The sequence below is a fragment of the Urocampus carinirostris genome, chromosome 10, assembly GCF_059441175.1.
Source record: "Urocampus carinirostris isolate Australia breed hairy pipefish chromosome 10, RoL_Ucar_1.0, whole genome shotgun sequence".
NCBI lineage: Eukaryota > Metazoa > Chordata > Actinopteri > Syngnathiformes > Syngnathidae > Urocampus > Urocampus carinirostris.
Window position 1 is genome coordinate 16,819,102 of NC_142358.1, and position 25,009 is coordinate 16,844,110.

General features: G+C 38.5%; 1 protein-coding gene and 1 long non-coding RNA gene across 2 annotated transcripts in view; one reads left to right on the top strand and one right to left on the bottom strand.

The window, feature by feature from the left end:
* sh2b2 (SH2B adaptor protein 2) overlaps window positions 1-3,742 on the bottom strand; it is a 42,421-nt gene extending 38,679 nt beyond the window's left edge. The window contains exon 1 of the mRNA XM_088346319.1: window positions 3,562-3,742. The gene's annotated coding sequence lies outside the window, so the exon portion shown is untranslated. The remainder of the gene's footprint in view (window positions 1-3,561) is intronic.
* A 4,677-nt stretch (window positions 3,743-8,419) lies between these two features.
* On the top strand, window positions 8,420-22,327 carry LOC148357938 (uncharacterized). Its single transcript, XR_015851462.1, has 3 exons — window positions 8,420-8,731; window positions 21,030-21,105; window positions 21,177-22,327. It is a non-coding gene; the product is annotated as an uncharacterized LOC148357938 (long non-coding RNA).
* Window positions 22,328-25,009: the final 2,682 nt, after the last annotated feature.

The following is a 25,009-nucleotide window of genomic DNA, read 5'->3' on the forward strand; positions in this document are numbered from 1 at the left end:
ATACCATTTCAAATATGTCCGCTAGTTGTGGCCTGAGCTAAGCGCCACTCCCAAAGCTATATTTAATCACTTTATTAAATTGCTATATTTAACTACTATCAATAAACAACCAGAGAACATTGAGAAAACCCATTCTGATGTTATTTAATTAAAATAAAAGTATGACCATTTTTTTTTTTAGAAATATCATCTGGGTGTCTTTGTAGAAGTTTAAATACGCTTTTGCTCCTTTAAATAATGGATATGAAATCGAAAAGGGAAGTTTCCATTTTGAGGTCAACATTGTCATTAAAAATTAATTAAAAACAGAAAAACTTTTAAATCAATTATTTTTGTCACTTTCCAGTTTGCATGGGTTTCCTCGGGTTAAATAAACTGTATTAGTGATTAATTCCATTGTTAAAAAAAATGCACAGGTTATAAACACTACAAGAGATTAAATCTTAGTGAAAGAACAAAAATATTCAGGAAAAAAACCTCAAAAATCATTTTGGTCCAAGATAGCTCTTTCCACATTTTGGGTTGCTGACCCCTGTGTCAAACTCACGGCCTGCATATTTTAATTGTGAGCCGCCGAAAAGACCCCCAGCTTCCCCTGATTCCTGCTATCGATCCACTGCCCCTGGCTTCCCGATCGTCTCCGGTTCCCTGACTTGCTCTGATCCACGATCACGCTGCCCGCCTCACCACTTGTGGCTTCCTGCTCCACCTGCTCAGCGAGCACCAGATAGCTGTTTACTCCTTTCTCCTGGATCCCCCCGATTCCTTAATAAAGTGTTGTATGAACATTACGCATTTGGGTCCCCTGTTTGTTCTGGTCGTGACCAATGTTCCCTCTAAGCTGCGTGTATGCGCAATTGCGCACTATCAGAGCTTTTCCGTGCACAAGAAAATCTAGCCAGCTCACAAAAATGAGGGCTCGAAATTTCTAATCAAAAAGCAAATTAAGTCAAAGTTGCAGTGCATGAAGGTAAAATACACGGGTTCCCCTGACGCTGTGTTCTAAATGTGGTATTGTCGAAGTAGAATGAAGTTGAGTAAAGTCAGTAGAATTTTTCAAGAACCGGCTTCTTCGGCTCGGCTCACTAAAAATAACCGGCTCTTTCGGGTCCCAAACGGCTCTTCAGGTTGTTTTTGCTTCTTTAATCCCTACACGACCAAATATTATGTAAAATTGTGCACAAAATGACTTAAAGGAAAGGGGGGGAATAGAACAAAAAAGAAAAAAAATACCAAAATGAAAAAGTAGTGAAAAGCTGAGAAAAAAACAAAACAAAAACAGAGAAAAAGAGAAAAAAAAGAGCAGGAAAAATTCTGAAAAAAGCCAGAAGAATAAAAAGTAGCAAATAAAGGGAAAAAAAGGTAATAGAGAACCAAAAAGCAAGAAAAAAGCAACAGCTAGGAAAAAACACAATGAGAATTTTTTAAAAAGTAGAAAAAAACAGGGAAAAGAAAAAGTTTGTGTTGCGTTTAAATAATTTCCAATTATATCAAGTGAATCTTGTTGCCAACATTGTACTTCCACTAAAAAAAATAATTAAATACAGTTCTGTATCGTGCAACCGCCTAAATAAGCCCCCAAAAATGTTAGTATTATGCGACAAAAGATACCAGGAATAAAAGAAATGGAAATCTTGTGAAAGAATTGTAAAAACAAACGGCCCTGCAACCTTTGCAATCGTACATTAGTCAATTCTTTCAAAAGTGAAAAATAATTTTGCATTGCCGGAAACTCAGCAAAATGTAACTTGATGTCAAGTTTTGGACATGTTTGATAATGGATTAGTTGCCACACTTGGGATTGCTGTTGCTCACTGTTGCTTCAAGCGTTGCTCACAGACTTTGTGTGAATGCTCATACCCGTGGAAAATTAAAGGGAACATTGGTCGTGACATATATATATTTTTCTATATATATGTACCTCAAAAGTCCTTCCATAAACATCAGCTGGTTTATAACTCTGCTGCACGCATCATCACTGCACCCATCCCTCCAGCTAAGGCACACTTTTTATACCGGAGCTAAATGAGTTGGACACCCCAGAATAGGGGTAGGAAGTTAAAACTCCAGCCTACGCCTCTGAGCACATGTTAATGTATTATATTGTTGCAGGGATAGGGAACCTATGGCTCGGAGCCATGTGTGGCTCTTTTCATGAGTACATATGGCTCCAAAATAAAATGTAACTATTGCACATCTCTCTGTGGCGTTCCAAAGTCAGGTGATTTCATCCCTATTTTGGTCCATATAAAGCCGAAGCAACTTAATGCAGAAGTTCGATAAGAAACCATTTAAATTGATGAATAAAAACGCTGGCAAACAACTTTGATTGGGTGAGCAGTACAGGTGGGCGGATCGCTACACACAGTGCAAAGCACTTCCTTCTTTCTCTCTCGCTCAGTGCAGTCTACACCGAAAGTGAATATAACGATATGCTTATAGTTTGCAGTACTTTGTGACATTTTTACAAAAGAACTTTGCATGCACATTGTTTTGAAACCGTTATCAAGGAGAAATTTCATGGAAAAAAATTGCCTAGCACTCTTAACTGAAGGTGGAAGAAAAATTGTAAATGGCATATTTACATTGATTTGGGACACGGGATTGGCATTATTATCATTTCATACATTTGATTAAATCATTAAATGACACACAGTGAAATTAAATGTGCTGAAGAATTAGCTTTTCTCTAGAGAGTGTGTTTGGCAGTTTTTTCAATTTTGAAAATAAATCATGTGGCTCTCTCAATTTCTTTTTAAAACTTTTTTTTTTGCTTTTATGGCTCTTTGGGTCAAAAAGGTTCCTGACCCTTGTATTTTTGTATTGAAGCTCTGTTTTTGTGTACATATTTTGTTGTTTCTTTTAGTCGATGTTCTTGTTTTGTGCTCCGTCTGAAAGCCATAAATTTAAAAAAAATATATGGATATCTATTTTCAAATACTGAATTCTTGAACATCTTTCGAAGTAAAAGGTACTTTGGGAGGCGTGTGAGATTTCATTCATATATTTTTCGAACCACGGACTTGATAATAGTTAAGTTGACCTGCACGTAACCCTTTCTCGTTTGATTTTAATTTATGGATTGTCACCGGGCTCGATGAAAACACGCCGGTGTGTCCTATTAAAGGACATCCGATAGGAAGTCGATAGCAAAGCCAGCAGCAACATCAGCAGCTGCAGGCCTGGCTGGTGGAGGCCTCTCCGTTGCCAACATTGGACTTCATGAATGGAGGCTGCTTGAATGGCTCACACATGCAAGCTGCAGACATGAATGGAGAAGAAATGCAGCACGACGCCCACCCGTGCACCACCACAAGCTGCAGACTTGGACTAATAAGACCCCCCACCCCCTTAAACGGATTGTTAAGACCCACACCCCCTCACAGCATCTTGACCCCCCTGCTCTTCTACCTCTGGTTCATCTCCGCCTCATAAAAGTGAGCTATCTTCTCTTGCGATACATTCGATTCCAAACAAACCAGCATCTTTCTCCTCCTTCGTCTTTTTCATCCCACACGAGAGCGTGAAAGAAGGATGCTGTCACATCGAAGCGGGGCTCACCTCAGTGCGGGGCTGCTGTCATGACGACGCCAATGCGGCTCCTCTCAATCAAAAGTTCACGCTTGGGGGTCTTAAGACTCCGCCCGGGTGAGCTCCGTGGACGAAGCCGCGAGACTGTGCTCCATCCCAGCAAGAGACGCACTGCGAGCCGGGCAGCCTTGCTGCGAGTGATTGAGCCAGAACGTCGGTGTGTGTCAGGCAAGCTAGCGGTAGGGACATGAGACAAGCGTTTCCGGTTTGACTCTGTCAACGTAAAATGTAGAATGGAGCCCGCTTCGACGACGTTGAATGTTTTTTGGGTCATCAAAAAAGTAGTAATTAAAAAGAAATGTCGATAAATCAATTTTTGCTCGTTTGAAACATTTTTCCATGTTAAACAAATTCGCATATTTGACTAGAATTGAACAATGTGTACCACCGTTTCTTTTGTTTTGAAGGAAAAGAAAGTTTTATTGTTTCATAAATTCAAATTAAAGATACTTGACGCATTGAGTATCTATCCAGGGAGCAAATGGGTCCACCCAAAACGTTGAAAGAGACATATTGGACCAACAAAAACATATGTTTGGAGCCTTAAAACGAGGCCAACACATAATGTATGTACAGTATATACACTGTGTACATCTATACTAATTAGAAAACATTGAGAATGTTTGTGTCATGTTTCCCTCTTTCAGAAACGATCATTTTCCGTTATCAAACGGAGCTCCAGGCTCCAGAGACGCGTGTTGCTGACCCAGACCTAACAACTCAGTTGTTAGGAAATAAATGTTAAATTGTATCATTTACCAAAGTGTTCCAATGGGGCGGCAGTGGCTCATGAGGTAGAGCGCTCGTCTTGGGATCAAGAGATCACAGTTCGAATCCCGGCTTGTCCGTGTTACATGTCGAAGTGTCCTTGGGTAAGACACTGAACCCCAAATACCCCCAATAAGCAGGTTAGCGCCTTACATGGCTGCACGGCCGCTAATGTGAAGCACACTGTAAAGCGCTTTGGGAAGTCTTGACTTGAAAAACGCTATATGCAGATCATTTCATTTCATTTCATTTCATGTTCGAATTAATTATCTGACTAACCAAACACAACCTACATTCACGCAACAATGCGCGCTCGTTTCTTGATGGAAAAGATGAACACGAATAGCCGACATTTTCACACGGGGGCAGGTTTAATTCCTCTAACAATTTAACCAAGTGAACTCCATCGAAATCCGCCGAATTAGTCGAATTAGTGTCGTCGGAGTCTCTGGGAAGCCCTCTCTTCAAGTCCTCTCGCTTCTCCTCTCCGCCCACGTCTTTCCGCAAGATGGTGTGCCAGCTCCTCCCATGGGCGTGCCAATGAAGCCCCACATGAGCTCCACCACCTCGCCGCGATGTCTGGAAAACTCAAAACAGCGGAGAGCGTTTCTCATAACAATGCCTGCCGTCATCAGGGCCTTTCTGCGTCGTCGGATGTGCTGATTACCTTATCAGCCTTACGTTCCGTTCCCGCCATTCCTGTAACCAACACTTCCTACCAGGGTGCCCCAAACTTTCACTGCTCATTGAACTTAAGCCTACTCGGTGAAAATCTTCATTGCACTCAATAAATGTAACTTGTATTCAATCTTATAAAATCCTTTATAGTCAAATGTATAAAATCATTCATACCCTTTTTGGATATCACTTTCTTATTTTTAAAGAAGAAGTCTTGATAAAATGTGATAAAAAATATTATTATTAATTGATCATATACTAAGAAAAAGTATTTGAATTAGTCGAATCATCCATGTTGGATAATTTTGCTCTTTTTGAGTAAAGTTTTATTTGTTTAATTATCTATCTATCTATCTATCTAGACCAGGGGTCAGCAACATTTTCGGTGTAGGGTGCCACATTAAAATTTTCTTGTAAATCAGTGTGCCACATCAATGACTCGCACAACATTTTTTCTTTTATGTCCAACGAAGCTGTAATTTAACACCAGTCCGGATATACAACCTACATACATGGAAATCGTATAACCGACCAATTTATCTTCCACTATTCCTGTTCATCAATAAACTAAAAAATGGATGTGAGCAACATGTGGAAAGGCCCCTAGCCATCCATGACTTTTTAACCACAAGAATTAACCAGAATCAACCATTCTTCAGCAACATTGAACTATAATCCAAAACAAGTGATACGGACAGCTACGATACCATTCATCAATCATATCTTGTTGCAGAAAATATCAAAACTTGAAATAACAGCAGCAAGGCAGAAGGCTACTTGAAAATAAGTGAAACAGAAATAACAGCTGATTTGGTCGCAGATATTAAATGGTTTTCCGTACTTTGCTATGCAGTGAGCAATGTGATAACTTGCTTCTGTGGTGGTGATTTTAGTGACAAAGGTTTTCAGATTCTGTGTTTGTTGGCCGTACCTGGACAAAGCGCCTTTTAATGTATCCTCCATGTCAGACTCATCCTTGAATTCATGTTCTTGTTTCGTCTCGTAATGATGTTTAACACTTGATGTGCGAGGTACAACGCTCTAGAGGCATAATGCACAAACAGCATGGTCATTTTTTTGCAGAAAGCCCCAGTCATCTGTCTGCGCAAGCTAAAAAGAACCAGAATTTTTCGCTGGAGGAGCGGGTATGAGTTAAAACACGGATCGTTCCTCCTCTGCGAGGCGCAGCGCAGACACACACGAAGCAGAGAAGGATGGGCGCTACCGTAAAGCGTTTAAATAACAGCGCACAACTGAAAATGTCTAAATTTCAGGTAAAAATGCGCATTTTAAAAAAATTGTCATTATTATTTTGCCGTGCGCTCGTGTGCCACTGGTGGAACATGTGTCATAGGTTGCCGACCCCTGATCTAGACCAATACTGATAAACAAATCTCGAGTAATCATTGATACCGATACCACATACTAATACCGTTAGTCTGCACAATTTCTTTCCCTTTGCAAAAAATCTGATTATTTTAAAATAATATCTTTAAATCCCAAAATAAAAAGTATATTCAATATTGCACATATTTAATGACAACATATATTTTTTTGATTTCAAGTTCCTGTGTTGTGTGCCCAACAGATATTGATACTGATAACGGCTACCATTGGGAATTCGTTCAAGAATGGTATCCGCACTGTTAGGAATTAAATATTAAAATGTACCGTTTACCAAATTGTTCGGATTAGTTATCTGACTCCATTAACCAAACACAACCTGCATTCACCTGACAATGCAGGCTCGTTTCTTGATGGAAAAATGAACAAGAGACCGGCATTTCCACACGGGGGCAGATTTAATTTCTTAAACAATTAAACTCCATCGAATATATGGCCGAATTAGTCGAATTAGTTGAGTCTCTGTCAAGCCTCCTCTCTCGATCTTCTGCTTCCTCCTCAGCCCATGTTTGTTCTGCAAGCTGGTGTGCCGGCTCCTTCCATGGGTGTGCCAGGAAAATCCCCACGTGGGGTCCACCCCCTCGCCTCGATGTCTGAAAAACGCATAACAGCAGAGCGCTTATCAAAAGAATGCCTGACGTCCTTCGTCAGAGTCCTGTTATCAAAATTCCCCAGCCAAAACACTCCGAATTTGGAACAGTGTGACCCGAAGCCCACTCAGTGAAAATCTTCATTGCACTCGATAAATTTAACTTGTATTTAATCGTATAAAATCCTTTTTAGTAAAATGTATAAAATCCTTCAGCACTCATGCTGATACCTGGTATCAGTAGTCACAGCCCCAAAATACTAATAATGATAATAAAAATAATAATAAGAGACATACTAGTAGGGATTTTAGTAGTAATAGTAAAACTAATAATAAGAACAAGTATGAGAAGAAGTGTATGAAGTGGAAGTATAAAAGTTAAAGGCAGTATACTAATAAGAAGTATTGGAAGTTTAAGTAGAAGTAGTAGAACGATAAGAACAAGTAGTACCACAAGAAGTATAGGAAGACGAAAAAGAAGATGTATAAAGAGAAGAACAAGAAGGTTCTTGTTTGATAATAATGATAATAATAATAATTTCCTTGTATTGTCATTCTGTGTAACAATGTACACAGAACGAAATGTCGATTGCACCTGACCCGTTGTAGCAAGCCGATGCAGCCGCAGCCAACAGAGGGCGCCGCCGACCACTTTTTAAGTCTTAGGAATGACTCGGCCGGGGCGCGAACCACCGACCTCCCAGTCTCAAAGCGGGCGCCTTACCATCTAGGCTACTGAGCTGGTACAGTGTTTATTAAAAATTAAAAAGAAGAAGAGGAATATTGAGAAGAGAAATATTGGGAAGAAGAAGGAGAATATTGAGAAGTAGAAGAATATTGAGAAGAAGGGGAATATTGATAAGAAGAGAATTGAGAAGAAGAAAGATACAAAGAAGATATTCAAGAAGAAGAAGCACAAGAATAAAGACATGAAGAACAAAAACAAGGAGAAAAAGAACAAAAAGAAAGACAAGAACAATAAGAAAAAAAGGAGAAAAAAGAACAAAAAGAAAGACAAGAAGAAGAAAGACAAGAAGAAGCACAAGAAGAGAGACAAGATGAAGAAGAAGGAGAAAAAGATCAAAAAGAAAGACAAGAAAAATGAGAAGAACAAAAAGAAAGACAAGAAGAAGAAAGACAAGAAGAAGGATAAGAAGAAAGACAAGAAGAAGACGCACAAGAAGAAAGACAAGAAGAACAAGAAGAAGAAGAAGAACAAGGAGAAAAAGAACAAAAAGGAAGACAACAAGAAAAAATGGGTGTTCTCCGTGTGCCCTGCGCAGAGTCAATACTCCCAAGGCACTCTAGAGCAAACATGGCAGCAGTCCATATCAATTAAAGATTCATTTTTGGGGGTTGGGGGTTTTAAGCGCAATGAGCTAACCCCACGCAATTCATGAACGTAGCTGAAATCAAGCTAAAGAGAAAGCATCTTCCTCCTCCTCACCGAAAATCATTTGAAACGCAGAAAAGGAACGGTATAAACGCCGCGTGCGTGGTCCCCATTCTACGTTTTACTGGCGTATACCTCCCAGTCCTGGACCGGGTCTTGCTCTTTGGGGCTAATCCCCTCTGAGAGGATTGAAAGAGGGCCTTTGAGCGCAGGGCGGGGGGCCGGCAACAAGGGGCCGGGCCAGCGGAAGGCAGGTGGTGCCGCGGGTGGAACGGCCACATTCGCAGGCTCGCCGCCGAGAATTATGGGTAAGATATTTCCCCTTTTGTAAAGGTCGACCAGAAATAACCTTTGCGGAAGGTGCTTTTGAAGGCTCCGGCTATTGTGAGAGCCGGCGGCCAATCAGCTCGCAGAGATTTGAAGGAAATGACGGGGGCACAAGGGAGATAAGGGAGGGGCAGTGGGCTTGAGGGGATAACGGGTCTTTGCCTCTTGCCTGAACCCCCTCCCCTCATTTTATCCGTACTCGCCCTTCTGCCGGAAAGAATAATTTGATGTGGATTAAAACCGGGAGCTCAAATATTGTCTGATTTCAGTGGATCCCTTAACCAGCAGGGTACCACTTCCTGTGGTGTGTCTTGGGCAAGTACGGCTTGGCGGCGCCCATCCCTATCCAGTCTGTTTTGTGAGGGTAAGGCTCTGCTTCGCCACATGAAACAAATACCGGTTACATGGATACCATGCAGGACAAGCTCCCGGTCTGACTCAGATGCAGCACCTTTGTCATCTGATCGCCGTTGTTGTTGGCATATTACAGGGTTTTTCAATCTTTCGACCATCCATCCTTCCCTCTACCATTCCTCTGTTCTTCCTTCCTTTCTGTATCCTTCCTTCTTCTATCCTTTCCTTCATTTCCTCATTCATTCCTTACTTCTGTCTTGCTCAGTTTCTCTCTCTCTCTCTCTCCATCCCTCTCTGTCTCTTTCTCTTTGTGCGTCTTTCATTCTCTCTCTCTCGCTCTTTCTGTCTTTCATTGTGTGTCTTTGTCTCTCTCTTTCAGTGTCTTTCATTGTGTCCCTCTCTCTTTCTTTCTCTCTCTTTGTGTCCCTCTCTTTCTTTGTATCTCTCTCTCTCTCGCTCTTTCTGTGTCTTTCATTGTCTCTCTTTCTGTCTTTCATTGTGTGTCTCTCTCTCTCTCTCTCTCTCTTTGTATCTCTCTCTCTCGCTCTTTCTGTTTCTTTCATTGTGTGTCTCTGTCTCTCTTTTTCAGTGTCGTTCATTGTATCTCTCTCTCTCTCTCTCTCTCTCTCTCTCTCTCTCTCTCTGTGTCTTTCATTGTGTGTCTCTGTCTCTTTCTCTCTTTCCGTGTCTTTCATTGTGTGTCTCTCTTTCAGTGTCTTTCATTGTGTCCCTCTTTCAGTCTCTCTCTCTCTCTCTCTCTCTCTCTTTGTATCTCTCTCTCTTGCTTTCTGTGTCTTTCATTGTGTGTCTCTGTCTCTCTTTTTCACTGTCGTTCATTGTATCTCTCTCTCTCTCTCTCTCTCTGTGTCTTTCATTGTGTGTCTCTGTCTCTTTCTCTCTTTCCGTGTCTTTCATTGTGTATCTCTCTCTCTCGCTCTCTCTTTGTATCTCGCTCTCTCTTTGTATCTCTCTCTTTGTATCTCTCTCTCTCTCTCTCTCTCTTGTTGTCTTTCATTGTGTGTCTCTGTCTCTTTCTCTCTTTCTGTGTCTTTCATTGTGTGTATCTCTCTTTCTCTCTCTTTGTATTTCGCTCTCTCTCTGTGTGTCTTTCATTGTCTCTCTCTCTCTCTCTCTCTCTCTCTCTCTCTCTCTATACTGTACGTGTATATTTATGCACACATTATGTAAAAAAATAAAAAATAAACTCCACCCTCGAATTATACTTATTTTTTTTCCCATTTGCTATAGTGTTCCTCTCGACCTTTTTCCAATTAAGAGTGCCTTGATTCACAAAAACCTTGAAAGAAAACCAGTGTTTGTGCTTATGTTGTTTCGCCGAGTAAACACCAACTTACCCCCCCACACCGCAATGATCCCCGGGTTGTTGCTCGCAGCCACATTTCAGTATTCATGTCACCCTCCCACTCGCTTTCTCTCCTTCAGAAGATGCCCCGCGCACATCAACTTGGCCCCAAAATAGCTCAGCAACGTCGCTGACATTATACACAACAAGGGGAGGGGGGACTGGTGGTGGTGGTGGGGGGGAGGGCGTTCGCACACTTTACGATACTACACGTGGGCAACGTGCAGTAGATCGGAGTCTAATACTCATTGAAAGAGATAGCAGGAAATAGACAGGCAATTATTTTGAAGGGGCCGATTGAAGGGCCAACTATTCATAGAGGTCTTTAGTGTCTGATCCCGGAAGCACGTGACCTGATGATTCAGAGCAAATCGCGGAGCAACAACACTGAACCACCTGACATGGGAACTCTGTTTCCATGGCGACACCCACAGGGGAGGGGGCGTGGGAGTCGGGGGCTGAGGGAGAAAAGGGAGAATAGTTTGGATGATGAAATGAGAAAACGTCTCTAAGCTTCTCAGACGAATAAAGAGATAAAATAAATCAATGAGTGAATGAATGAGTAAATGAAAGAGTAATTGAATGAAAGAGCGAATGAATGAATAAAAGAGCGAAAGAATGAATGAAATTGATAAATCAATGAGTGAGCGAATGAGTAAATGAAAGAGCGAATAAATGGAGATAAAATGAATCAATGAGTGAATAAATGAGTGAATAAATGAGTAAATGAAAGAGCAAATGAAAGAGCAAATGAAAGAGCAAATGACAAAAAGAGTGAATGAAAGAGTGAATGAATAGGAGAGTGAAGGAATGAATGATTAAAATGAGATGAATGAAAGAGCGAATGAATAGGTGACTGAAAGAGTGAGTGAATGAGAGTGAATGAATGAAAGAGTGAATGAATGAATGAAAGAGCGAATGAATGAAATTATAAATCAATAAGTAAGCGAATGAGTAAATTATAGAGTGAATGAGAGCAAATGAAGGCGCGAATGAAAGAGTGAATGAATTAAAGAGCAAATGAATGAATGAAATGAGATTAAATTAATCAATAAGTGAGTGAAAGAGTAAACGAAAGAGCGAATGAATGAAGGAGTAAATGAAAGAATGAATGAAAGAGCAAATGAAAGAGCGAATGAATGGAGATAAAATGAATCAATGAGTGAATAAATGAGTAAATGAAAGAGCAAATGAAAGAGCAAACGAAAGAGCGAATGAAAGAGTGAATGAATAGAAGAGTGAAGGAATGAATGAATAAAATGAGATGAATGAATGAGTGAATAAAAGAGTAAATGAAAGAGCGACTGAGTGAACGAAAGAGCAAATGAATGAAAGAGCAAATGAACGAATGAAATGAGATGAAATGAATCGATGAGTGTATGCACGAGTAAATGAAAGCAAAGGAAAGAGCAAATGACGAAGAGAGCGAATGAATGAATGAATGATTGAATGAAGTGGGTTTTATAGAAATATAGTACAATGGAGCCTTTGGCAAACTACATGCGGACCTCCAAATGAGAATGGCCAAAATATAATGACATTTTATATATATATGTTTGTATAATATTATATTATATATTTATAGTAAATATAGTACAAGTTTTATGGGCGGTGCCATTACCCCCCCCCCCCCCCTTTGTGTGTCTACACAAATTATAGCACAGAAGTACTACAAAATGATGTGTCAAATATAGTGCTTGAAAAAGGAACCTATTATTTTGCTTTCAAAACCAATTTGATGAAACTATTTTAAAAAATATATGTACAAAGATTACAACATGTAGATGTCTGCATGTACGTTTATTCATAAATGTGAATAATAAATGCCCAGCCCCGCTTTAAAGAAAAGGTTCGCAAGAGTGGGCCTGTAATGTGTATAATATTCCCTCTCGAGTTTTATCTAATTTCGAAAGGTTGATTTCAATGGAAGTTCTTTTGGGGAAACTTTGTTAGAGTGAACATGTCATTTATACTTACTAAAATAATGTGTTTTTGTGCCTCTCTCTAGCAGTATGTATGTCAAGGGGTCTGTGCCTTCACCATATACAGAACGTCTCAAATTTCTCACCAATCGGTGGAACAAAAAAACTTCTTCAAAGTTTCATTATCGATTTATTTTTAGGATTTTTTTTTTTATTACAGAATTCCCAATAAATATTTTTAAAGCATGTTTTTATGTTATTCCTGTTTTCCTATTCAATTTTACTCATACTACAGTTGAAAATAGAAAACCCCCCACTAATTTATGATGTGTTTTCATGTTTTGTTCCACTTTTATGACAAGTAGTGTTTATAGGGTATATACTATTGGGTCAAATAATTACCCAGCAAAATTTAATGGTGTTACTATTTATAGTGAACGTGTTCTAGGGTTAAAGCGATTTGGGGTTTGCCTGCCAAAAAAAAAGCACAGGTTACGAGGGAAAACTGATAAAACTGGGTCTATGAGCCATTAAGATAAGGTATATGAAGGGAAAAGCTAAACGTAAAATGTAAAATAAAAAATTTCCCAAAAAGGGGTGGAAAAAAATAAATATAAAAACAAATAGATCAAAAGAGTCGGCACGGCAGAGCAGTGGTTAGCACGTCCGCGACACAGTTCTAAGGTCATGGGTTCAAATCCAGCTACCAGCCTCCCTGCATGAAGTTTGGATGTTCTCCCCGTGTCTGTGTGGGTTTCCTCCAGGCACACCGGTTTCATTAACATGCATGTCAGGTTAATTGGCCGGTCCAATTGTCCCTGGGTGCGCATAAGCAGGTGAGTTGTCTGTCTCTGTGTGCCCTGTAACTGGCTGGCAACCAGTTCAGGGTGTCCCCTGCTTGCTGCCCAAGGATAGCTGGGATGGGCTCCAGAACACCCGCAACCCTACTGAGGATAAGCAGTGCAGACAATGGATGGATAAATTAATGGGAAGTAAATTGAATTATGTAAGACAAAAGAGGACACAGGGGCAGCACAGCGGCTCAGTGGTTAGCACGTGTGCGGCACAGTTCTGAGGTCATGAGATCAAACCCCCAGTGTGGAGTTTGCATGTTCTCCCCATGCTTGCGTGGGTTTCCTCCCACATTCCAAAAACATGCATGTCAGGTTAATTGGCCGGTCCGAATTGTCCCTAGGTGTGATTGATTGAGCGAGCGAATTGTCTGTCCCTGTGTGCCCTGCGACTGGCTGGCAACCAGTTCAGGGTGTCCCCTGCCCACTGCCTGGAAATGGCTGGGATGGGCTCCAGCACCCCTGCGACCCTAATGAGGATGAGCGATGCAGATAATGAATGAATGAAAAAAAAAGAGGACACATTGAATTAGAAAACGAAATCATTTTAATGCTTAAAAAAACACATAGAAATATACATTTTCAATACTAGTCTTAAAACCCATTTTTATTCCTTGTATTTTGAACCAACATAAGACTTTTTCTGTCCTGTTTTATGATGTTATTCTTTTCTATATCGTTTGTGTTTTAATTGTTTTATGGTTTTATAAGTTTTTTTTGTGTTAACTGTTTTGTTCAACGCTTTTTCTTCAGCTGTGGCTTTTTTCAAGAGCTTTAGAAATAAATTGGGTTGAGACCAAAAAACCAACTTAAAATAACGAAATGAAATACAGGAAGCCACAATAAATAAATGGCAAAAAAAAGAAAAAAAAAATCATTTCAAAACTTGATGTAACTTCATAAAAACACAAACCAGAAACCAACTTAGAATAATGAAGCGAATCATTTTAGGAAAAAAAAAAATATATATAAAACTCATTGTTAAACAAATATCGACAAAAAAGTAAAGAAACTAACAACAAAAAGTCTGATAGAAAAGGACAAAACTTAATATTCAAAAACAACTAAAATATACAGCTATATAACAAAGTAAAACCTTAACAATGGAACACAAAACCAAAAACAAAACAAAAGCATATGTCCATGATGAAAACACAGATCCTAATATCACAAAATAACAAATAAAAACACAAAAATCAGAAAGCACTTAAAAAAATAAAACGTCCATTCGACAAAAAATAAAAAACCAAGTAAATAAACTCAAAGCAATTACTTAAAACAAAAATTTTAAAAAATACATGCTTTACGAATATTTCAAAGATAGTGAAAAAATACATTGTGTTTAGTTGGGGAAATCCCTATAATACAGTATTTGACTTTGTAAAAAAAAATGTTTTTGATTTCATATATTACATTGATTGATTTATTCAGTCTTTAATATTGGACAAAAAAGTACCAGTTTATTATGTTGACTGTTATTTCTCACTGCATGGACTTGCTCCCTCATATGTTTAAGATTTAAGTTACCCCAATGTTCCGATCCGGACCCTTTACTATGAAAATGCTGGTCTACTCGTGATCCCAAGAGCCAAGAAGAGATCCGCAGGTTCGAGAGCGTTCCCCATTTGGGCCCCGGTGCTGTGGAATGTTCTTCCCCCTGAGATTCGATCTGCAACCTCAGTGGAAATGTTTAAATCTAAGCTTAAAACACACTTATATTCTATACCATTTGTATAACCTTTATTCTATGTTGGCAATATCTGTGTATTCATTGGTATTGCAACATCCATTGCAGCCTGGTCATCCTGGAAGGGGGATCACCTCATGTGCGGTGCGTTCTCATGGTTTCTTCATTTTCCTTATGTTGAGGTTTTTGAGTTTTTCCTTGCTCTCATGTTGGTTTTGGATCAGGGGATGGTGTCATAATAGTCTGTGTTTTTTGCAGCCCTTTGAGAGTCCTTGTGATTAAGAGCGTCACAAATTAACATGATTGGACTGTAGTTTGTTATTTGCACTATTATGAACCGTTTACATCATTGTCACTACTGGTCTAACATGTTGCCGTTCTTTGATATCCACACCCTTTAGGGTGGATCGGCTTTTGAGGAGGAGCTTTAATAAAAAAGGGCTCACAGAGAGCTTTTAGAACAGGTTTGAATTTCTGATCTGAGGTTTGGGCTTTCTTCTGTTCTCGCAAGTCTAAAATCCATTGATATCTTCTCTCCTTATTTTGAGTGTCTACTAAACTGTAAGCTTGTCATTTATAAGTATGTTTGATGTTTTGCATCACACAAATAAAAAAAAAAAAATCCAACACATCTTCAGCCGCATGAATCCAATTGGGCAAAAAGCACTCATGTATTAAACAATTCATAAAAATCATTAAAACATAACATTACATGATGAATGAAACCTTCTAGATAGGAAAAGCGAGTTCATCAACGGTTGCTCATCTTCTTCCTGGCTGCAGGATGAGTTCAGCACTCCCGCTGACCCTGCATTGCTGCGCAAAGGAACATCAGGTTGTAAATATTTGAGCGGAGCTTAAGCAAGGATACAGGAAGGAGTACGGGTGAGAAGTTCAGTTTTAAAATGCTTCACCGGTGAATAAAATGTGTCCACATGCAAAGTGTATGAAGTGCTGCACCTTAAAAAGAAAATGCTTTGATTTGATTGTGGACTACATTACTGACGGAGCATTTTTTTGTCTAATATAAGAAAATCACACCAGCCCTCGATAAATGTGAGTTTAATTTTCATCATAGTATTTACTTTTAAACATTTCTACACTTTCCAGAATACACAAAATATGAATAAACATGCAGCTAAAATCATCTCATCTCATTAGCCGTACCGCTTATCCTCAGTAGGGTCGCGGGGGGGCTGGTCCCATCCCAGCAATCATCGGGCAGTGGGCAGGGGACACCCTGAACTGGTTGCCAGCCAAAATCATAAATACACCAAATAATAATTAAACACTTACCTAGAGAATGATTATTTAAATGTGGGGATAGCATGTGCCAAACTCATGGCCCCTGTCCCGCCAACTTTGTCCCCATTATTACTTTCGTGTGTCTACAACAAAAAAACTTCTACAGAAATACTACAAAACTATGTATCAAATATAGTGCTTAAAAACAGGGACCTCTTTTATTATTTTGCTTTAATTCTGAAAGCAAATTATTATATAGAAATACTACAAAAATACTATGATATAAAATACTACAGAAATATGACAAAAATACTTAAGAAATATGACAAAAACAATACTATATGAATACTTCAAAACATTATAAAATCTTACTAAAATATTGCTTTGGAAATACATCAAAAATACTTCTACAGAAATACTTCAATTCATAATACTATAATACAAAACACTACCAGAAAAATATTTTTTCAGAAATACTATCACAGAAGTATTGCAACGGAAATACAGCAAAAATACTAGAGCGATACTGCAAAATTTCCACCATGAGAACACCACAAATATACTACAAAAATAAAGCTTTAGTAATACTACAGATGTACATAAAAAAATCTACAATAGAAATCCTACAAAATACAACAGAAATAGTACAAAAATACGAAATAATAATACGAGTATTTCTACAAAAACACAGAAATCATTAAGAGTACTGTAATACAACAACAAAAATACTCCAGAAATACTAAGAATTTACTACTAAAGGAAAAAACAACTACTGCAGAAATGGTACAAATATAAAACTACAGTAATACTACAAAAACTCCTGAACTTCAACACACTTGTTAAGTCTCCCAATTTGGTCGGGAGACTACCGCTTTTGCTACGATTCTCCCGCCTACCGATCTGAGGGCAACATCTACCGATTTCTGAAGTTCAACAAAAGTCCTACAACAGAAATACTAAAAGAAATACTTTTAAAAAAGTAAAGCTCCTGTAACGCTTGATAACTAAATGTCGACCAACTTATATATTATTTTGCTTTAATTTTGATCGTTTCAAACCCAATTTGATCAGACTAATCGAGTTCAAAAGAACTATAACATGCAAATGACTGAATATATATTGTATATTCATTCCGGAATTTAAAAATCGGATCTTTTTCCAAGATCGGCCCATAATTTGGGATCCAATGCGACGATCCCCGACTTCAAATAGTTGCCTATCCCTGGATTAGAACATTGAATGAGCTCTAGGGGGTATGCAAAAGATCAAGTAATAAGGGGCCCCATGAAGGCTCAGGCTGTCCCTGAAGGCCACATATTAATTTTATGACCAGAGACCAAGGGCCAGTAAAAATGTGATCACGGACCATAAGTGGACCATGGGCCTGACTTTGGACATGGCTGAATTACCTGAAAGATGAAGCATAATATACAACAATTTTACTGAACCTTTTAGCAGCAGTTTGATGACAGACCATTGTAAACCATTTTCGTATTTTACAATAATTTTCCTTCTTCTACTTGATCATTGCTCTCACCGTCTTCCTTCTCCTTATCAATGACCTTCTCGGGGGCCATCATTATTGTAAAGAGACAATAAAACTCATAAAATCACAAATGATCAACATGTGTTATAAGACTAACACGATCTCTTTCAAATGTATGCCTACAGACCTAGCAAGATTAGTTAAAATGCCTGCACATCTCGGCTATTATTCGGGTGTGTTCGGGTTTTGATTTTTCAGGTTAAATGACGCGAAAATGAGTCAAATTCTTGCTTCAGACACTGTGTTGTTTGGATATAGAGTAAAAATAATAAAAAATAAATAAAATGTAAAAAATAAAACACACTAAATCCTAAGCACTTGTTGTAGGACTGACTATCGCTCTCGAAATTAAGCTAACTGATCGGGCAAGATGGCCGCTCATCCCAATAAGTCTGCATTTAGGCGGGTTCGAGTTTCGATTTTTTGTTCAATTACTAAAAATCAAAATTACGTGAATTTTTGCCCCAGACACTGCATAGTTCTAATATAGATTCTTTGAGTAAAAGGGGATAAGGCAAAACAACAAATTAAATCGCAATCAATTATAGTCAAACTGACGATTTCTCTCGAAACGATGTCACCGTTGCCATGGCGCCCAATTGGCCCCGTCCGTGTGGCGCCAGCTGCGGCTCGTTGACAGATTGGCTTCCCTTCTACTTCAGCTCAGTGCTCTCACTCACCCTGTCAGTCCGTCAACAAACCTCTGCCCTGCAAGACGTGGGTTTTGACTCTGTCCGTTCCCTACCTGTGTTTCCTGTCTGGTATTGTTCCCGTCTATTTGGTCCTGTTTAATAGCGATCTTCAGTTTTGTTCCAGTCTAGTTTTTCCTGTTTGAATTCGATATCCAGTTTTGATATCAATCTGTCTGTTTCGTCCTGTCCGATATCGCTCCATCCGTCCGATATCTGTTCGAGCAATTGGTATCGAGCTCGTCGGCCTCTGGCTTCTTATTTTTCCACACCAGACTCCTGCCTTACGTCTTCCGCCCAATGATCGCCGAATCACTGGTGTTTGGGTTAACATGCATGACTGCCCATTTCCCGTAAAATCTAATCTTGTGTGAGGAACGTCATGCATTTTGGTTCTCCTCCTGTTCCGGTTCATGACAAAATGCAACATTTGTTTTCACATTTAGCATGAATTTGACTGCAAACTTTTCATGACAACAATAGAACAAAACTGATGAGATCATTCATAACCACAAAATGCTGTATAGACTTTATTGGAGTAAATGAGCATTACATATAAGATACAATATGTAGAGTTACATGCAAATATTTTTAATTTATAGATTATTATAGCAATAAACGTCTTTGTCTTATTAATGTGTGTCAACCTTGATAAAGCTAAACTTTGATTTTGAAATTCAACTAGCCTTAACCATAACGAGGTCGTTTGTTTCAACGATTACAATAAATCAAAATCATTGGCAAATTGGTAAATATAACCTCTACAAACTACACTCCCCTACTCACACAAGAAAAAAACAGGAATTTCAAAAACGATTATTAAGTTTACCAGTATTTCTCGGAGGATTGATTGCAACTCAATAAATGGTAAAGGGAGGCAGGGCAAAATGGGAAATAGCGAAGCAACACTGCACCCTAGCGGAGGCTTTCTCTAACTGCAACAAAAAATAATTTCATTTAACCGGAAGTAAGATTATGGCAGAAAGATCATGCCAAATGGACAAAATAAATCGACGAATGACGTCACCGCCTCAAAGATTTTGGTCGTTCTCATGGAAACGATGCAAGTGGTCCGAGTACCTGAGAAGAATAGAAAACAATTAGTTCCTTAATTTATATGAATCTATGAATTCATGTCAAGCTTTGTGATAAATTAGAGAACAGAAAGAAATCTTGGCAAAACCTAAGATTATTAGTGTGTGTGTGTGTGTAGGCTATCAGCTTTAAAACGTATACTAAATGTTGCATCAGCATAATTATAAAACCAAATAATTTAATTATTTCTTCACAATTCACAAAATAATTTAAAAAAGGCTATGAAATGAAACATATCAGTGGGCAAAAACCCACGTGTATATATTAAATTACATATAACTTTACAAACTAGTTTAACCAAATAAAACTATGCAGAAAAGAAATATATATATATATATATATATATATATATATATATATATATTATATATATATGTGTGTGTGTGTATAGATAAAATAAAATAAGAAAAGATAAATTTAAAAAAGTTAAAATAATGACAACAAAAGCAAAATCAAGCTTGTTGCCTGTTACAACAAATAGCATAAAAATTAAAACAAAATAAAACGAATTTCAAGCTTTGTAACAATAAACAGTAAAAAAGAAATCTCTTAATTTGAATATAGCAATCTTGGAATTGATAAAGGGGATTTGCTTTAAAGATTAAAAATAAAGAGATATGGTAGATGAAAAAAGGGGTGGAATAAAAGTACAAAACAAAGTAAAAAGGAAATACTGAACATCAAAGACAAGAGGAAACATTTCAATGAAAATAAAATAAAAATATATAAAAAGGAAAATTAAAAAAACACAAAAAAAAACATACAAACCAAAAGGACACATTAAAATAAAAAACAAAATCAAAAAAAAGTGCTTGGTAAAAAGTTTAAAAAAAAAATAGAAACAAAAAGACAATATGATAAAATAAAAGCAAATGATTTTAGAAACTCATACACAGGGATAAAAACAATATAAAAAATACAACTGGAATTACAATAAAAAGAAAATCAATAAAAAGGTCAAAAAAAATAATTTATTGACAAAATGACAGAAAAATGAAAAAACTGACAGACAAAATACATAAAACTTGAAGACAACACAAAAAATTGGATAAAGTACAACACAAAACTAATATGTGTGTATATATATATATATATATATATATATATATATATATAAAACTGTGAAAATACAAGAAACAAAAATAAATTAAAGCATAGAAATAATAATTATGCCTGTTACAACAGATACTAAAAAATAAATATAACATTGAAACTTAATAAATAAACAACTTACTTTTTAGCACAGTAAGTAGAGCAGTCCCTGCCAATGCTCTCGCTCCAAGCAGTCTTGTAGAGTACCTGAAGCAAATTTGACCAAAAACAGGACATTTTTAAATGTGCGTCAAAAATGAATTTTGTGTTGGAAATACTGACGCACCAAAAAGACCAAGCAATGGAGGAAAAGGGTGTAGAAGAAGGCCACGGTGCGGGCCGTCTTATTGGAGAGAATCCCACGACCCTAAAGGACGGGAAAAATACATTGGAGATACTGTATTGTTAATTGTAATTCTTGTGTCATTGTACCAGGCTTAGGGTGGCTTTATCCCAAGGACTCAGGCTCAAGTAGCGACGTTGGCGTTCCTAATGACAGAAATTAAAGCAGGTGAGTGAACACACCAATGGACAAGACAAAAAAAGACTCTCATATAACAATTTCCCCTGTTTAAATGGCAGGTTCATGAAAGGAGCTCCAATACAAATGTTGATGCATAGGAGGGTTTCTAATACAATTTGGTTTAATAACTAGCTTATTAAAGCCTTTAGAGAAAATTAAACCAGTACGGAGAAGGGGCCAGATGAAAGACAGGCCCAATAAATTGAATTTTAGTACTGCATGATTTTACACCAAAATATTTGTATTCAAACACACACACATAAAAAAGGAAATTTATCTTATTTACCTCACATTTTAGCCCCACCTTTTCAAAGCCAATATAAGGTAAAACTGACACAGACAGGTCAAAAATGTATTGAATAATTTATGTTACCTGAATAAAATGCATCTTTCAGATATAGTATGCAATTTATGTAGCTTGGTTACATGATCATATTTAACAGTTTACCGCTCTTTGAAAAGGGTGGCAACAATCCAATTGTTAGCCATACAGGCCAGGATATATCATTCTAGATCAGACCCGAGATGCAGACTGACGCCACAGAAACAGTCCAGCACATTGTGGCATGGTGTAAGATGCTAGCTGGATCAGCGTACACAGAGAGGCACAACAAAGTCGCTGGGATACTATACAGGAACATTAGAAACAAGTATGGCATAGAAGTACCCAAACCCCAGAGGGACTTACAGCAGAAGGTTGCTAAGTGCAACAGGGAAGGGCAAGATGCTGTGGGACTTCAGATACCAGACTGACAAGCAGCTTGAGGCTAACTAACCGGAAATAGTGGTGGTGGACAAAGAGCAGAAAAGGGTTGGTGATTCAAGCTGGAGCCAATATCAGGAGGAAGGAAAGGGAGAAACTGGAGAAGTACCAAGGGTTGAAAGAGCAGCTGGAAGGTCAAGGCCAGTGTGGTTCCCGAAGCAGTGGTGGAACTTGGGGTAGTAAACCCCAGACCACAAGAGTGGCTCCAAAAGATCCCGGGAACAACATCTGAAACTTCAGTCCAGAAGAGAACTGTCTAAGGAATGGCTAACATACTGCTCAGACCCCTCAAACTCCCAGGTCTCTGGTAAAGTACCCGAATATGAGGATGACACAGACACCACTCTGCCAGAGCTGAGATTTTTATTATAGACAGTGAAAGTAAAAAGTGTTTGATCCCTTGCTGATTTTGTTGGTTACCTACCAGGGTTGGGTAGGGTTACTTTAACTTGATTACTTTTAATTACTTTTGGATTACTCCAATACCAAATATGGTAATAAAAGACAAAAGAAACTAAATATGAATAAAATTACTAAATTTTGTGCAGGCTTGGGGAGTAACGGAATACATGGAACGGCAAAAATGATGTTGGCAAGCTGTTTGGATTTATTTTCATTTTGTTTCTGTCGCATTTTATGTTAGTTTTGCCGGAGATCAAAGCCAGGAGAGAAAGCTTACCACGTGTTGTGAGTCATAATTGTATTCATATTTAGTTTCTTTTGTCTTTTATTAGCATATTTGGTATTGGAGTAATCCAAAAGTAATTGAAAGTAATCAAGTTAAAGTAAACCTACCCAACCCTGTTACCTACCGATGAAGACATGATCATTCTATTATTTTTACCGTATATGCATTCTAACTTGGAAAGACAAAACGTCAAAAACCAAATTCCCAAAATTGCTTTCAATGACATATTTGAGCTAATTTGAATATCATCGAAGGAAAAACGTTTTTGATCTTGCTAGCCAAATGAACTTAATACTCTGTGACAAAGGCTTTGTTTGCAAGCACAGCAGTCAGATGTTTGTGGTAGTTAACCACAATGTTAGCACACATTAAAGTTGATATCAATTGGATTGAGGGCTGGAGACTGGCTGGGCCACTCCATGACGTTAATGTGTTTCTTCTTGTAAATGTAATATCACCCATAGTGACTCGGTCAAAAATCTAGGTGTTATATTTGATCCTAATCTGTCGTTTCAGTTACACGTGAAAAATATTACTAGAATAGCTTTCTACCACCTCCTTAATATTGCGAAGATTCGTTCGATGCTGTCCCAATCAGATGCAGAGATTTTAATTCATGCGTTTATTACTTCTCGGCTTGATTACTGTAATATATTGCTTTCTGGTCTCCCGATGTCTAGCATTAAAAGTTTGCAGCTGGTTCAGAATGCGGCGGCTAGACTTTTGACTAAGACCAAAAGGTTTGAGCATATTACTCCTGTATTGGCCAACTTGCACTGGCTCCCAGTCCACTTAAGATGTGACTTTAAGGTTCTCTTATTAACATATAAATGTTTGCATGGGCTTGAACCCTCTTATCTTTCCGATTTGATTTCCCCCTATGTTCCTGCACGGAGTCTGCGCTCGGAAAATGCCGGTCTACTTGTGACTCCGAGAGCCAAGAAGTCTGCGGGCTCGAGAGCGTTCTCCATCCGGGCCCGGGTGTTATGGAACGCCCTGCCTCTGGAGATAAGATCTGCAACCTCAACGGAAGTTTTTAAATCGAGGCTTAAGACACACTTCTATTCCAAAGCATATGATTGATGCCCACCTCATATTCTGTTTTGTCCTGTCTTTTTCCGACGCCTGCCTGGCTGATACGAAGGAGAAGGATGATTTGGGATGGGTCAGCGGACCGGCGTCTGACCTGCAGCATGTCAACCCCTGCATTTACCAGCTGGCAGAGACGGGAGGCAGCGTCGTGGCCGTCATAGACTTTCTGGACTGGTTTGCAGGCTGGGGGCGTCGTTGATGTCATGGACTTTCCGGACATTTTTTAACACCTTACCTAATGTTTACTATTATGTGTACAGTAATGCTAATTGTAATTCACCCTGGTCAATCCTGGAAGGGGGATTACCACATGTGAGGTCCTTTCTCAAGGTTTCTCTTTTCTCCTCACACTGAGGTTTTTGAGTTTTTCCTTGCCCGCATGCTGGTTTAAGATCAGGTAATTGTGTAATTTTGTAACTGTAATCCTGTGCAGTCCTTTAAGACATTTTTGTGATTAAGGGCTATATAAATACATTTGACTTGACTTGACTTCTTGAGTCCTTCTTTGGTTGCATTTTCTGTATGCTTCGGGTCATTGTCATGTTGGAAGACCCAACTACGGTCATTTTTCAGCTTCCCGGCAGAGGGGAGGAGGCTGTCCCTCAGAACTGCACAGTACATGACTCCATCCATTTTCCCACTGATAAGGTGAAGTATCTCTGTGCCTTTGGCAGAGAAACACCCCGAAAACATGAGGTTTACACCTCCATGCTTGACGGTGGAAACAGCGTTCTTGGTTTTTGGGGTCATAGGCAGCATTTTTCTTCCTACACACATGACAGGATGAGTTTAGAATTTTGGTCTCATCTGACCACAGAACCTTCTCCCAATCACTTTGTACTTCTATGTAGTGATGCCACACGTGGCTTCGTAAGAAGGGGTGCTTTTCTGCTCTGCAGGATTTTAAACTATTGTCTCGCAAAGTGTTGCCAATAGTCTTCTTGGTGACTGCGGTCCCAGCTGCCTTGGCTGCAGGACCATTTCCCACAGTTCTCATGATCATTCTATTGAATTAAACATGTTATAATTACTATTTTTCTTTTTACTCTATTTATTTAGTTATTTGGCTTTGTGTTGTTGTTTGTCTGTTCATGTCAATTTTGTTTGAAATAATGCATTGTTCAACAACAAAAAAACAAAAAAAATAAATATTTTAAATGAACTTGCTGCCAATACTAGCAGCAAAATCAGCAATGCAAAGCTGATGCTAGAAAATACACTCTTTGGCCACAATTAGTGTTATTTTTTTATAGAGATGAATATAAAGACATTTGGTTATTATTAAACCAAACAGTTTCTTATAATTAGTAAGAGAAAAGAGACGAATCCCATCAGGTGATGCTGCGTTT